Raw genomic sequence first — 17,188 nt, 5'->3', positions numbered from 1 at the left:
ATTAATTCACTTCCAATTGACAAAACAAACTTGATTTAACCTGGCATTCTGAAAGGCGCCTGACAAGGTAAATAATGTTTTCATCTCATCCTCAATTTTCCACATGGAAACAAAAATGAAGAGGAGACAGTAAGACCTCTGGACAGACAGAGTCTTCTGACATTGTCTTTACTGTTGGGAGCATCCAGAGTCATCTGGGCAGAGTTTATGGACACAAAACAAAAGCATCACAGTGTCGAGCACACAATAAAAACGAAACCACCTCTGTTGACTGGTTGACAGACGAGGAAGGCACGAGACACAAGTTCAGACACTGCAGAGTCTCTTCCTCGTCTACTTTCCACTGGTGTAAAGACTTTTCAGGAGACAGGGGAAGGCATCTCCCTTTCATCCCTCACCACAGACAAACATAGACATATAAAAACATCCATGTTGAAAAGTGGCAATAGTCCTTTTAATTCCAGACAAACCCAATGTGAAGAACTTAATTATAGAACGGGGGCAACCCAGCCCTTTTGAAAATTACACTTACAGTAAGACCTTTGAAGCAAATACATCCTTTATCCTATTTTTTCTTTTGTTCAATGTTTTGTCTCTTGTAAAGCATGCCATTGACTACTGTGGTTTCTAGTGGCTCTCTGTCTTTTCTCGTCTGTCTCCATCTCTGTCAGGCATTCGTTCATCAAAGGCCTATCTTTTGGACACACACTAGAGGGCAAAAACATGCCAGTCAGTATGTTGTTACATAATCAATAATCTATTCCAGATTTGCATTTAAGGATATTACACAAAAGAATCAAACAAACTCTATTGCTTTTGTTACATATTAATCATTAAAACAACTTGCTATCAAACAAATACATTAATCTCTGATGGTATGACAACACACGTTGATATTGACCCAGACATCGATAGTTAAGTGTCAGCCTGTGCTCAGAGGGGAAGTATTAGGAAACGGCCTGATATTAACAAGTTGTTACAATGCCATGCTGACAACTGGTGCAGAGAATTAGCCAGGTGCTTCTTTAAAAACTGCTCCAAGTTGCAAGCTGCCAACAGAAATAACACAATCGTCTATCACCTACTTAATCAACATAAACATGTGGGAAACAATCCCCCCGCACTCAGGTAAAACAACCTCAAAAGTGGAGTGCGATCCCATGACATAACGCCCATAAACGGAAAACAGACGTTTACATTTTGTTTGACAAGAATGCTGTTAATTCCTTTCTGTTGTACGTGGATGTTTGATACAAGTTAAAGATTTCCTCTGTATTAGCTCATACTTCCAATAAAGGCGAAGCAGACGGCTCTGCGGTCGGACAGGACCAGAAGGCCTGGCACCAAACCTCCACCTCAAGCCATCGTAGTAAACCGCGGGAAAGTGAAAGGGGTGCGTTGGGGGCTGCGTTTCACTCTCATCTTCCTCTCAGGCAGGCGTAGTGGATGTTCTGCCAGGTCTAAGCTGAGGTGTTGGGTTCAGCAGTAAATCAGCTTGGTCTCCGATGATCAAACGCTTTGTCGTTATTTCCCGCGCTTTCATGTAATCTCATAAAATGCGGACGGCTCTGATGGACTGAGCTTGCCTGCCAAGCCAGCCGGGCCTCCCATGCTGGCACCTCAGTGTGTGTGGCTATGATGGTTTGTTCCAAAAAATCAGAGCTTGAAGGAAAACACAAGATCTAACAACAGCATGAGGAGCATCCCTTTGAGGGTGTACAACACATAAGGTGCACTTCCTGTTTTCATTTTGCACAACACTGACATCAAATCAGGTGATGTCCATGACCTCTTTTTGATTTCACTTATCAAATCTATGTCAGTCACAAAGAGGTAGATTAAAAGTGTTTTGTTTTAAAGAGGCTACAATTGGAGGATACAATTAAAAAATGAGAACAAACTATAACAATAATACTCAATGACCGTTACGTTGATCAAATTCTGATCCTGCTCGGATTGATTGAACAGTGTTAAACAGTGATGCTTCCATGTAAACATGTGGGAGCTCTGCATTGAGGAAAACTCATAGGAAGATGTGCCATTTTCTTCCAGTAAAACATAAAATTTGTGTGTGAAAAATAGGTGGCAGGAAGAGGAGAGGAAGCGTCTTGGTGGAAGACTAATAAAATGTATGAAACCACAGCAACTCAGAATGAAAAAGACAAACATCAAAGTCAATAGACTGGCTGTTTGATCTCCCCAAGTTTTTCCTCTCTTTTTAACATCACTCTGGCCCGTTTACACTCTGGTCTTCATTATCCTCCTCTGCCCTTAAAATCATTTAAAATCTATCAGGGTCTGACATGCAAGGGGGGGGGGGGGGCACAACGTTTCAGATATAGAATAAGAGAGAAATGTAAAGTGAATACTTGGACACACAACATTTACAAGCCAATATCACTTCATCTCCTACCAAATTACACATCTTATGTGGGATCTTGCATCTCTTTGAACGTAGTTGGTAGTTGTAATGGATGTTCTGTTCTCAACCTTCACGGAGGTTTATGGCTCACTTTTTGACAAATGGGCAAGAGGGAGATAAAACGCTTACACACACAGACACCCACTCCCTCCTCAAATAAAATAAATCAATAACCATAAAAAGGCAGCTATTAAAGCGTTGGATAGCTACACATTAGGAATAAAACTGGGATTTTGGCTGCTGTGTAAAGGCTTTCAGAAACAGTGCAGGCCGCACACAAAACTGATAAATGGATGGTGGGCGCTGGTGTGGTTGGGATGTATCAAACACGTGCTGGTAGGCCAATAAAGACCAAAAATACTGGCAGCTGCAGGACAACTCATTCACAGCTGTCTGAGATTTGGCCAGTTTAGGCAGGACTGAGAGAACATCAATGTTACAGGCCCTCCATTGAAACATTTTCCGTGGCATTAAGTACTCCTGATATCTGCCTGTGGTTATAACTGACTGTGCTATAAGTTTGTGTCTGAGTGTCATTTTGTGTTTTTACGTTGTAGTAAGTCAGCATGTGTGCGTGTGTACGAAGCCTCAAAGAGACAAGGCCACTTGTGCCCATGGCGTCTGGTAGAGCTCGTGACTGTGCCTGTTTAACTCCACTAACAGAGCACCGTTCCACAAAGCCCATCACGCAACCCACAGATGTCCCACAGAACAGACAGGACTGCACCGCAACCAACAAGAAGCAGTAATAACCCCCCAGCCCACACACCCATGCACACACATACACACGCACACACAAAGGTCTAGTAGGCTGGACTGAATCTTCTTCAGAACATTAACTGTGGCTTCAAACATGGTTAGAAAAAACACATTTTCTTGTGTAACTCTAGTGGTATTTAGCCATGCAGATAGTTTGTTTGTGCAGGTTTTCAGACGTCAGGAACTGAGATTTTTTACTTCCACCTCAATACACTGAAGGTGAATTGAATTTTGTTTGTAGCGTTTGAAGTGTTGAAAAATTACATTTAAACATTTTTTCCAATATTTTTTTTATGGACACAGTGTTCCATGTTACACTGGATGATCTAGTGAACTTACTGTTCTAAAGGTTTTAATAGTTTCATAGGGACTACTTCCTCATTAGAAAGTACTTCCAACCTCACTGGTAAATGATGAAGTCATTAATTAAGCTAAAATGTAACAAAGGGAGAATTTCTAGTGTCTGGTTGAACAATAATGTGTAAGGATTGTCATTTAGTTTAGATTTCAGGGATAAAAACATTGAACAACAAATTTAAGACTGCAAATTACAGTGTAATTATTTGGTATTTATGGGGCAATTACACTATAAACATAGGGTACAATGACATGGTTATGGGTAACAAAAGAGGAAGCCTTAAAAGGAAGAAGTAAAAAATAATGGGGACTTCTAAATTAATTATGTAGGAACAGGGTATTGTAATGAGCTTATTAATTACGGAAATCCTTATAGATAGGGTAAGGAGCACAGACATCCGGAGGAACCCTCGGAGTACAGTCTGCTCCTCTGCGTCAAAAGAAGCCAGTTGAGGTGGTTTGGGCATCTGATCGTGATGCCTCCTGGACGCCTTTCATCGGAGGTTTTCTGGGCATGTCCAATTGGTAGGAGGCCCAGAACATGCTGGAGACACAACATATCTCATCTAGCCTGGGAAAGCCAGGAAGAACTGGAGAGCGCTGCTGGGCAGAAGGGCTACCTAGCTTAACCTGCTGCCACCGCTACCTGTCTCTAGATAAGCGGTAAAATATGCATGGATAGATAGTATGGAAACATTACTGAGCTTACACCAAAAACTGTGGTGACTGGTAGCTATTGGCTAATTTACAGATTCATATGCTTTATCATATGTGATTGATCACATATGTGTCAGTTGTACAAGCCAGGTATGTGGGCTGTAAAATGAAGTTGTGTCTGTTATCTTTCTTCAAATTCCTTGTAAGTATAAGCTATAATCAGGCCTTACTCTTGACTGTAGTGAGTGTCAGTTTCATGGTGAACAATCCTCTTTTGTTCTTGATATGGGAAATGTGTTCATTGACCTCTCTCCATCAGCAAATATGTGAAAAGTCCCTCCATAAAAACTATTGATTTGGCTTCGGCATTAAAAGCAGCATGATGCAGTATGGATGAAAAATGACAAATGAGCTCAGAGAGAACTTTTCTGGCTTGTACTTAAAACACAGACATGAAGGAAAAAGTTCTAGTGAAATCTGTGTCCTCAGAGTCAGAGGTGAAATCAAGCTTTTTTTGGTGTCTTTACATTCGCTGTTAGGCTGCTTTCGAGAGTTGCCTGGGGCTGACATGCAACATGGGCTTTGACTTCAAAGCCTCCAAAGAAAATATATAAATACAAAACCATTAGCCAGCTTGTTTTCTTTAGTTAACATTTCAAACACACTGCGGAGTGGATCGTGTTTTCAGTCCCCCTCTCCGCAACTCAAATGTTGATGTTGTTTTTCTGATGGTCCCGGGGCAAACTGCAGTGCCACAGCTGGAAAGTCCTCAGCACCCTTAAAAAATGGCTGCACAAACACACCCGAGTCAGGCAGAACACAACCTCCTTTGGACTGCGTGGACTTCCCTGCCAGCTGCCCACTAGGATACAATTTGCATTTGGCCTTCAGCACAGTGGAGCCACAAGCATAGGTTTCAATGTCAGCAACGAACATATACAAACCCCCGAGGTGGTAGCATCGCAGAGGAGAACGAGCGGTCGACGCCACTGAAATACATCATTATATCGGACATACCATTCTCGAATGTGTGTCTGTGTGTGTTTGGTGGGGGGGGGGACCATTTATATTAGAGACACTAAGAAGTTTATAAACAGAGCCACTTGACACAGTGAACTTAAGATTTGAGGGTGATCCTCTGTGTAGACAGATTACCACTTCATTAAACAAACCAAGACCTCAAAGAGTAACAAGCCCTTGGACACGCATACCACAGAGAGAGAGAGCAACCCAGATCCTCTAGCCACATGAGACAGTAACGGGCTGTCTGTCCCAGAGGTTATTACAATTCCAAACATTTATTGGAAGGAAATCAAAAAATGTGTCTCTTTTTGTCTTCCTTCTTATTTCTGCCCACAAAATTACATTCGAGCAATAAAAATGTTTATATGTTAGGTATATAAATGCTTGGGAATAGCACTTTGTGACTATTTTTAAACCCACTCTGAGCTGAAATAACATCATAAAAAGACACATGAATCAGTAAAAATAATGCTCCAAAGAAAAATAAAACATTCCTCTGTTTCAAGTAGCTATTATAAAGGCACACAGACAGCTGTCAGGAGAACAATTCTACGTGTGGGACGGCAGCGCAGTGAGTTTGACCGGAATAGACTGTAAAAGCATAATGAAGCACTGGCTTCAGCAGCATGAAGGCATGCATGACAAAATCAGTAAAATGTGAGGATAGATACTACGATTATGGTTTGGTCAGCTAACTTTGAAGAGGGGGCATTTTTGGCAGTGAGGGCATCAATCTTCTGAGGTCCAATCATTCACTTAAGCCTATAATTCAACTCTCAGTTAATAGAAAAACAGGATGCAAACAGGAAAACCTTGACATTTACACCTAATTGCTTTCCTGCCAAGGGTTAGATAAGAAGATTAATACAACTCTCATGTTTGGTTCAATAAAAATGAAGCTACAGCCAGCAGCTAGTTAGCTTAGCTTAGCATAAAGACTGGAGACAGGGAGAAACAGCTAGTCTGGCTCTGTCCAAAAGTAACAAAATACACCTATCAATGTGTCTAAATAGTTTGAAATAGGAAACCCCTTGTGAAATGGCAAATTGTTATTTTTACACTTTAGTTTAAACAAATGAAATATAACATGTTCATTAGTGAGCTTTAAAGGTGCCAATGGGTGTATTTTGTTACCTTTGGAATAAGGGATTTTTTAGCTGTTGCTAGCGTCATATTTACCTTACAGTCATGAGGGCAGTATCAGTCTTCTCATCTAACTGGTAAGTAAGCAGCAAAGCGTATTTCCATTATGTTGATTTGGTCCTTCTTTGGTTAAAATATACTCTATAGCAAAAATGGAGTGTCAAACAAATCAGCTTCATGTAATTCTATATAAGACAAGTCACCAGATTTGTTAAACACCTGTAAGACAGAATTACTTTAGCAGAGTGTAACTTTTTGCGCTGTGATACCAGTTTTTGTTCACTCTGACCTGTTTGGACATTGAACAAGGATTTCATCTGATTCAATCAGAGACAAAAAACAGACGAGCAGTGACACGGTGACACCACTGCAGAGGAAAAACAGACCCGTTCTCACTTCAAAGAGCCAGAGGGACGCTCAAAAAAAAAAATCACACCAGCAATAAACTACAACAGAAGTTCATCACTTTTCCATGACATGAAAGGGATTTTCAAAGTAAGGTCTCCTCAAGTAGTCCCCCTCTCTCTGGCCCAACTCTACTCCTAAACAAAGTTCATATCAGTGATGGGCTGGTGGCACTAAGGCTGTTTACATGGGAGGTGTTACCATGGGAGCGGTCAAATTATTTACATTTCAAAGACAGAGGACAACATGCCGCTGTTTAAGGACAGAAGAAAGAGTAGGCCTTCATTTTAAAATGGTGCTATTCACAAATCACAGTAACAACTTAATATAACGTTTTTGCATGAAGGGCCGACCTCTTGGTGTCTTTCATCCCGTTACCCCTGGATTGAAATGACAGAAATTAAAATGATAAATATGCCATGGAAACTTGTAACCAGTGGAGTTGATCTTGGCATGGGAGTAAATTACATCTCACAGACAGGAGCTGAAACCCTCCTCCCCCCGCATGACTAATTGAAGTAATTACAGACGGGACATGAAAGAGGTGCCCTGCCCTGTCAACTAAACGAGTGCATTATATCAACTCTTCACTTACTCCAAAAGGATAAATATGAAAACAAAGAAAATGCCAAAAGATGTATAGAATTACACACAATGTGCACATAAGAACAAAAAAAAAAACTTTTTCACATCATCATTTGTCACCTGGAAGAAGTTCTCCAGCAGGTTGTCAAAGTCTGACACTCATGAAATACACAGAGGACAGATGGGAGAAAGGGTTCTAACAGGACAGAAGAGAGACTTGAAACACATACTACTGTCATTTTAGTTTCAGTGAGTGAGAGAGCAGGTTATGTGGTTCTTTCAGGCTTGTCTCTTCCTTCTCAAACAGACCTGCTGCATATGAGGGAGGAAGGACGTACAGAAAACAGGGGCAGGTTGAGAAGGTGACAGGTGACAGGGCCTGCAGTTGATAGCTGTGACTGAAATTAGAGCAGAATCCTGAGCAGTTGCAGCTCCCTCCTGAGGTAGCTGTTTGAAACAGCATTGGCTGCTTCACATGCTCTAAGTTTTCTGTTAAAAACGCCTTAAAATTAGGAAACTGCCAAAGACTTTTTGATAACAGACTTACAGAAGAGCTTGTTTCAACAGGGTTGTGTCTGTGTCTGGCTGTGGAGGCCTGCAGGATTTTGTTCCACATGTGGTCATACCTAATTTGCAGCTACCTGACACCAAGTATAACACTTAGGCTTAGGCACCGACACTTAAAATGTGTGTGAATGTGCGGATCTGCACATCCTGCCATGGAGGATGTTGCAGGGATGTGCCGTCATGTCATTCTTACCACAAACTATAGCCCAAGTGATTTCACTGATTATAGTAATACCGGTATAATGAATAATATATCTTTAAAACCGAGAGAACAAAAACACCACTTGCGACGACAAGTTGCAATTTTCAAGACCTGTACAATGCTGGTTTATTTTTCCAGCAGGTAGCTGATATCAAGTGAAATAATTATGTGTATTATGCATATTGTATCGATTTGATGGTAGTGTGATGTCACCTGGACCTGCACTGATACTGTTTGCATCAACTAAACTAAACATAAAAGTAATACGGTTTAAACTGAATTTAATTGAATTAAATCCATCATTTGTTAGTTTTACAACTTGAATATCAAACACTGGAATGACCACTAAAATCATAGGGACGTGGCAAATATGTCAGAGCTGTGTGACAGACAGGTTCAAAGTTCAAATACACTTATGTATCCAATCAGCTTTCAATTTACTTAAGACACATTGTTATGTCATGTGTATATGAAGTTGTATTTTTAATGCCACATTTTGACTATATTTTGTATTGCCTTTTATCAATCTATTCCTTGGGACAAATGTATTGTAAAATGATGAACTGAATATTATTTGGGTGTGAAATGAACATATATAGTACGGCCAGCAGTCTGAGCAACCGCCATTCACTTTTGTGTTCATTTTTACCCTGACGCATTCCACGGCTTCCTTTGATTCCCACTCTTCATATGTGGCAGTCACTCTGTGCTGAAAGAGAAATTAGAGGTAAAGATGACAAAAGCATTCTGCAAATTACAAGGCTTTGTGTTTACTATTCTGAGCTCGAACATGACATTCAGTCCAGCAGCATGCTAGTCTTTCGGCTTTTTTTTTCTTATCTTCAGGAAAAAAGAAAGAAGAGGAAAAAAAAGAAAAAAGAAAATACCGCAGTCGACTGGAAGTACAGAGTGAAAAAGAGAAAGGCCATAATTATACTTGAGGATGAAGAGGGAGAGTGAGAGTGAGTCCCCATCAGAACTCTCATCTGCTCATCTTCATTTGTCCCTCACATGAGAGCGCGGTCGACTCTGCTCTTGTTTAGCAGAACATGTCAACAGTCATTCCAGTAATGACTATATATGCCGATGTCAGAGTGTTGGACCCTTCATGCTGTTCTCCGTAGACTTAAATCCACTCTCTCGGGCTGATTTAAACAAAACATGATTATAATAGCTTTGTAACACCATTCTCAAAGAGTTAGTCAGCTGTGACAGCTCTTTTGGCTCATGAGCTTGAATATTTATAATTATTTACATTTTCATGCATGGGAGAATAGATATTATCCATGCATTTTTGTGGAAGTGATTTTAAGTCTGCCACCTGGACACAGATGAAAATGGACTGTCACGTTGAATAAATACTTATTTCAAAGATAAAAGAACATCCGCAGACAAAAAAAAAAAAAAAAAAAAAAACATCTGCAGGGGGAAAAAAATCTACCCCATAACAAAACAGACTCTTCACGCTGATGTTTGTGTTGATGGATGACTGTTAAATTCTCTATTTCTACTCTTCTTTGATTCATTCCAAACTTTTTCTAATAGACCTCAACAACTGGCTCCTGTGAGGACAGTAGTAATCTCAACAGCTTTTTCATCTCCAGGTCTCTGTTTCTCCATCACAGTCAGACAATATTGAACTTGGACTGTCTTGCAGCCTTCACTCGGGAGCAAATCCTTCGAGCGAGTGGAAGCAGATGACACTAATTTGTTATGAAAACAATGCTATTAATACAAGCTTTAAATGTGTAAATATTATAAAAGACAATGCATATCCATACAGAATTCTTAAGAAACTTAAGGCATAAAGGGACTGTGACATGTGACCAGGACCATGGATACAGTGATTGTGCCCACTGTGAATTCATGTAAATTTAGTAGGTAATTTTTACAATAAAATTAAACTGTTGGGGTTGAAATTTTTAGTGAATACTATAAACTCTTTTTTTTTTATTACAGATTAAACAAACAATATATAACATGCTAATTAGTGAGCTTTAGAGATGTCATTAGTCAGATTTTATCATAAGAGAACCGAGCTAGCTGTTTCCCCTGTATCTAGTCTTTGTGTTAAGCTAAGCTAACTAGCTGTAGCCACATATTTAATGGGCAGATACGTGTGTAGTATCAATTTTCTCGTCTAACTCTACTAGAAAGCTAATAAAGGTATTTCTCAAAATGTCAAACTACTTTTTTTTATCTACTTGAGATGACGTTAATATGTGTTTGGTTTGTGAAAAGTGTTTCCTTGAATCACCACTAAAGCTTGACACCAGGAGGAAGGCTGATGATGTTAATTTCATTAACAGCCCTCCACAAAACTTCTCTGATTTCAGTTCAGAGAAGTTCAAATATTGTGTTTTGGCTTTGATCAGGAAGTCATACCCATGTTTCCTTGACCTCTGCCATATGGTGCCTTGTCTGTCTATCTGCGTGTGAGCGTGTGCACACACACATGCTAAGATGCCTGAGCATCGTTGTATTTCCCTTCAGGCTCAACCTCCTGCTCTCAAGTGGATATCAAAGGCCTGCATTTACAGTTATCTCTGCTTCGCTGCGCCACGGAAGTAATCACTGCGGGTCAGGGGTCAGTGCTCTGGCCCAAGACAGAAACACAACTGACTGACGTCGACTTCAAAGGAAAGCGATCCTCTGAAAGGCTGTTGTTTTAGCCGGGAACTCTGGATATCATAATCAGGAGGCTGGAAAGGGACAGTAAGAGGAGAGGAGCAGTGGAGTGTGTTGTAAGGATGGGGGGGGGGGGGGGGGACTTGCGTCTCTGAAGAGAAGTAGGAGAGAGAAAGACTACCTTTGAATAATTAGAGCCAACAAGATCAAAGAACAGGCTCAAGTTTGGTCTGCTTAACCTCTGTAACACAGAAATGAAGAAACAACCAAAAAAGCGTCATTTTATTCCGTCCTGTTGTTATTCCTCTGGTTGGCGAAACCCAAAACCATGTCAAACATAATGGAAAATATTTGAGGTCTTCTTTTATTAACCAAGAACAGCTTTGATGTTTGACGTCTTTATTTGTTTTAGAGAGAAGAAAGGGAAGGGGCAATATGGCATGCGAGCGATCTTCTTTTGCCGAGAGCACACAAAAAAGGGGAGGAATGAATGATACGAGAGCAAACCAAGCTTGTTCATTCTACATAATCAATTAAACATAATTATCGGCCCTTTCAAGAGTGCCTAGATCAAAGACCAGTAGGAAATGATCAAAGTGACAGCATTTTGTTGGAGCACTAACCCGTTCCTGCTACTGTGTCCCAGTCTCCAGCAAGTTCACTGATGGTCCTGCACTGCAGATCTGATGAAATGACCAAAGTCGGGTTAATGCCGCACTGTGTATTTACCATTTATATTGATGCTGCAAAGAAGATGAACTGATAAGATGAGTCAATCTTCTTGTCATATTTACATGTAATCTGTGTTTTGTTATTTCTTGACATAGTAAAAACTGAAAAGCCTGGGGAATGTTGGACGTTGTGGAGCCAAGAAATCTGGCAAACTGAGACAGCCAACTGTCTTCAATGTTTGTGGCTCTCAGAGGGAACATAAAACAGCTCTGTTATTGTAGAGCAGAAATTATCCACGCCACTTTAATTTGTTTTCACCCCGTGCAGCTAAAACGTCATCTCTATCTGACAGTTGTGACAAACTAATATACTACAGAGTAGAGTGACTGCTACTTTCATCATCTCAATTTGAGTTGCAATTAAGCAAGTAAGGGTGATTTACAGCAGGTCAGGTGGAAACAAATTGTTATTCCAGTGGGCTTTACAAGCTTTACAAAGCCACTCTTATTCTACATGTCTTTAAAGCTGGAAAATAAATTGGCTTAAAGTTGGCGCATTCTGACCCAAAGCTGTGTAAAAAAAAAAAAAAAAGAAAAAAAAAAGAAATCCTAAACAGCATTCCAGCTATCAAAGGCGCAAACCACAGACCGTCTCGAGTGTATGTGTTCAGCAACTGGACACTTCAAATGCAAAGCAACAGCATGAAAAGGAGCCTCTTCAGCTTGCTGGGTGTGAAAACAGGTGGAGGGAGCAAGACGGAATCTCTCATGGACATCCTGTCAAGAGGAGACACAGGGCGGAACAGCACACAGCAAGCATAAGAAAAGTCAGCGTTTCAGGGTGGTCAGCTGCAGCGTGGGTGCAGGAGGTCAGAGAAACAGTATGTGAACTATTCTACATCAGGCCACACCGTCCAGGTCTTGTCAGTGCATCCTTGTTGGCCCCAAGTTTCCTAGCTGGTGGGGTGGGGTTGGAGGCATCAACCCTTTAATGACAGGTCTGAGCCGCTGAGGCGAGGTGTTTTAACATTTAATCAGTAGCAGTTATACCAATTGTAGATATCAACAATTAATTTTTGACTAGTTAGAAGCCCAAGCCAAAATATCCATAATGTGATTTTGACTAGTAGCAATCGTAATTAAAGATACCCACAATTCATTTCTCACTAGTCACAATGGTAATTCTTGATATCAACAATTATTTTCTTAACAGTGGAAATTTCCATTTTAGATATCTGTAATTTAATTACAACTTGTCAACTTTGACTATTTACTTCAATTCAAACTCAATTACAGATATCCATATTTCAATTTTGATGTGTTATAATTCCAAGTTGAGATATGCATACTGCAATGTTGACTTTCTTAATCAATAATCTACAATCTTCTTACTTCTCACTAATAAAAATGATATCAGCAATTAAATTTTCACTCCTGGAAATGTCAATTGTTGATGTTCAACAGTTCAGTTCTTAGTAGTCACAATGTTCATTGTTGATATCTTACAGTACAGATATAAATGGAATTCTAGATATCTAAAATTAAATTCTGACCAATCAACTTTAAATTGGAATTGGAATTGGAACCATTAAGAATGATATTTCAGATCTTCACAATTCTAGAATATGTAGATGTAACCAGTGAAAATTTCAGTCACACTAGTAAGAATTATATTTAAGATATCTACACTTCCTTTTATAACTAGTTATAATTGAATTTTAGATATCAAAAATGGAATTTCCACTAGTCAAAATGTCATTGTGGATACCTTCAATAATGAAATGTATGTGGTAATTATGTTGACGTTTCCGAAACGAATATGCAAATTAGAACAAATATGTGAAATGAAATTGTTATTATCAATTAACATTTTTATGTCATTCTTTCAAAAGAATGTGCAAATGAGGGCACATATCCAAAAAAATAATACACAAATTAGGATGACACACCCAAAATGTTTGTTGACATGTCAAGATGACATTTTATATCTACTAAAAACAACAGTTATCACCGTGTGAAGATATTTGTGGCATTGCAAATAGCAATTTTTGAAATTTGCCTCCAACAAAATATAATCTTGGAAGCAATCTATACAACAGAGACCAGGAATACTTTAGGGTAGTCAATAATATGACAAAAAAAATTCCTGAGTATTTCAGTATGTTCTAACGAGAGCGGCAAACCAGGTCCGATCATCTGCTGTGTAAACCTGTCAAATTAACATTGGCTGTACAAGACCTTGGTGTTGCCTCAGTGTGCGCAGTCTTGCACAGTGCATTATAGAAGAGAAGACATTTGATCTAAAGCCCAAGTGGTGGTCTGTTTTGTCTGTAATAATTCACACACATACACATCAATTCACACACGTAGACATACTGCTGAATCATGCCAAAAAGGCTGTTTGACCAGCGTCAGACCCGGGAGAGGTGACGTCCCATCCGTCAGGATTCACACGCTCCTCGCTCCCCAGCACAAAAGGGCAGAACAACAATATTATGGTGTCCACTGAGTGCCTACCCCCCAGTAAAAAAAATTCTGTGAGAGTGGGCTTGACCTACCTCTTCTCCCGTATAAAAACACAAAGCCGAGTGTATTCCGACAGCTGCTGCCCGGGTGCCCTGTGGAGAACAGAAGGAGAGCTTTGAAGATCTTGACCTTCTGGAACAATAAAACACCATCATCAAACACTCTCCTGAGACAGACTGCTGACCCACAGATCCAAGTGTCTGCTTGAGATAATTCATATTAAACTGTAGGGATCACCGTGTCTGTGTGTGTATAGCTCTGCGTGTATGTGTTTGATGCATGCAGGGGCACAGATAATGTGGCTCTGGACCAGTTTGATGTCCCTGGCTGAATGTGGAGTGGGGTTTAATAAGACGGTATTTGAATCTTACCACTTTATAATCCCGTTGCACGATGACATAATCTCTATTACGATGTGGTTTTAGCATCACAGCATTTGGCCAATAAATTTGTCTGCTATAAGTTTAGCATTACTCATTCAGTTTGAATCACCCTGGATGTTTGAATTCTTTGTCACACAGAAGCTCAACATGACTCAATCAAATATAAACCAGTGAAGCATCACTACATCAATACTAATCAGGATGCGCATGATTGAGATTCAAGTCATTTGAATCAATTCATGATTCAGATGTGGACTTCTTATTTCACCGCCTTCAGTAAAAGAGGATTCGGAGTAAAAGCAAACTTAGAAGGAATAGTTTCACATTTTGAAAAAAGCACTGTTTGCTGTCTTGCCAATAGTTAGATGAGAAGACTGATAACATTCTCATGTAGGCAGGAAGTATGAAGCTACTTATCTTAACCCAAAGACAGATTTTGTGTCTAGACCGGCTGTGTCCAAACATAACCTCTATAGCTCACTAATTAACAAATTGTATTTTGTAATGCAAAATGTCAAACTTGCTACATTGTGCTATGCTACATGTTACACATGGCCCCTGTGGTATCTATACTGGGAGAGAGATCAGACGGGTGGATGGGTAAAATGGCTCATCTGAGCGGTCTCCACATGTAGGCACACCCGTCTGCAATATGGAGCTTTGTGTGACTTCAAGGTCAAGGCAAGACCTCCTCCCCTTTGACAGCAAGAGGAGGAAGTGCTGCTATTTACCACCTTGAGAAATATGCCAGGTGGCATTTTTTTGCACAAAACCTGCTGCTGGTGACGAACATTAGGAAAAAACTTTCTCATCTCCCACGCTCTTACAGTATCTACAGACTGTGCTGAAGTTTTAAAAACTTTAATCTTATATAACCCTTTACATTAGCATAACTGGCAAAAGTTGTTGGAGGGCAGAGATGCCAGCCGGGTTCTCTTGCTCATCATGCTAGGTTACCGAAGGCCCCATGTCTCTGTCCACATGTTAATCTTTACAGGGCACTCAAGGAAGTGGCGTTGACAGCCTAGATTTGAGGTCAAGAGGGGGCCATGGGTCAAGCACTTCCCGCTGACATGAAAGCACATCCAAGCACACCTTGCTCTTGGTATCTGTCGTCCGCCCCCCTGACCATCTGTACCTACATAATCTGGGGCTCATCGGGCCCAAACAAAAGCCATGTGTTAATTACCTTTGAAGGTGTAGTGACTCCAGGGCCGCAGCCGATCTTGATCTGGTTTCAAAGCGAGGGCCAGTGAACAGGTTACGCTTCAGACACGTTACAGTTGTCCTCTGCCCTACCTGCCTGCCATGGTTTCATTTTAGAGGGATAACCAGGCCTTTTGGTTTCTCTAAGAATTCCCTCCCGTATCAAATCTAGAGGTACACAACCGCTTTACTCTCGATTTTGTGGACTCTTGAACAAGTAAAAGTAAGGAGAAAGTTCTGACATGTGAGAATTGGGGCTACACCTGTCGTCCAGATGTGAGGCCATTCACTTTGGTGGAATTTTCTCTTACTTTTTGTCTTAATTGTTTTTGTATTCCTGGCTTTTAGGAATATTACTTGTGTTACCTAGTATTGAGTTTTAGTTTAGTTCTAGTTTTTATTCATTTACATCCATCATATCTTCTACAGTGAAGAGAAAAATAACTATTGAGTAGAATTACAAACACTCTATTTATAGTTCACATTTATTTCCCTCTCTGCTATTTATCTGGGATGGTCAAAAAGGAGCCCCCATCCCCTGATGCCAGCGTTATTAATAGATCAAAACCAGATAGAAGTGAGCGAAAAGTGCTGGTAGCAATCTGCTCATTAGTCATCACAAAAACAAGATGATGTATCCTGATGACTGCCCTTCTAGCACTCTGTGAGTAAAGCCTGAGTAACACTTTCTTCTTCCTGCAAATGACCACCTTCTTCCTGCCACAGGAGAAAGGGAAGTGGGTGCTGTATATTCCCAAACAGATACGTTACCTTGTTTTGAATAAATGTTTCCACTGGCCGACCACGAGTGACCTCAAAAGCAAAGATGAGATCTTTGCGGGGAAGACACCCAGATTTCAATGGCTTAGGTGGCTTTGTAGGAAGTAGTACTCTACCCCGGTTAAATTGGCTTCGATATATCTCAGTCCGTGTTTCTAATTAGATCACACGATGACAATTATACCTGCCGATGTTTGCTAGAGGATATGTGCTGTATGCATTGGAATACATCAAAGACCAGTGCGGACTTGGCAGCCACATGAGTTATGTACTGTCTATCCCACTTCAGCCTCTTGAAGATATGCAGTCATTCTCTACATCCCCTCTGCTGAGAATAAACAAACACACTCTCTAATGCTTTGAAAAGGTTATTTTTTTCTTTTGAAAATCCTAAACCAGTCAGAGGATGGTCAGGGGCCCGCAGACAGCTCTTGATCTTCAGGGCATCTAGAGCAGAGTCTGTATGATGTGGTGGAGGAGAGCCCCGTCTGAGCTCCTGACCTACAGGTAAAGAGATAGACAGACAGACAGACAGACAGACAGACAGCGGCCCTGTGAAGCCGACACTGTGCAGAGAGACGGCCCTGCCAGCAAGAGAAGTTGGTTATAAATATCCACCTTCACACGGCAGTTTCCTCAGTTTCCTCCAAAAGCAAACATTTCAGATTCTACCTTGTAATTTATCACTGCTCGCTCCCCTGTGGAGGGAAAATCAAGGTATGGGAAATGTTGAGTTTCAAAGATTGCAGTGTGTAGAGCTGTTATTTCCAGTGTTTCGTTTTGTCTCTTCGTGTTGCCTATTAATATTTATTGCGCTCCTTCTGGTTTCACGAGCATCACAAAAGTACACTGTATTAAAGAATCTTCACAAACA

The sequence above is a fragment of the Seriola dumerili genome, unplaced genomic scaffold, assembly GCF_002260705.1.
Source record: "Seriola dumerili isolate Sdu_G_001 unplaced genomic scaffold, Sdu_1.0 BDQW01000169.1, whole genome shotgun sequence".
Taxonomy (NCBI): domain Eukaryota; kingdom Metazoa; phylum Chordata; class Actinopteri; order Carangiformes; family Carangidae; genus Seriola; species Seriola dumerili.
This window is presented reverse-complemented; position numbering follows the sequence as displayed.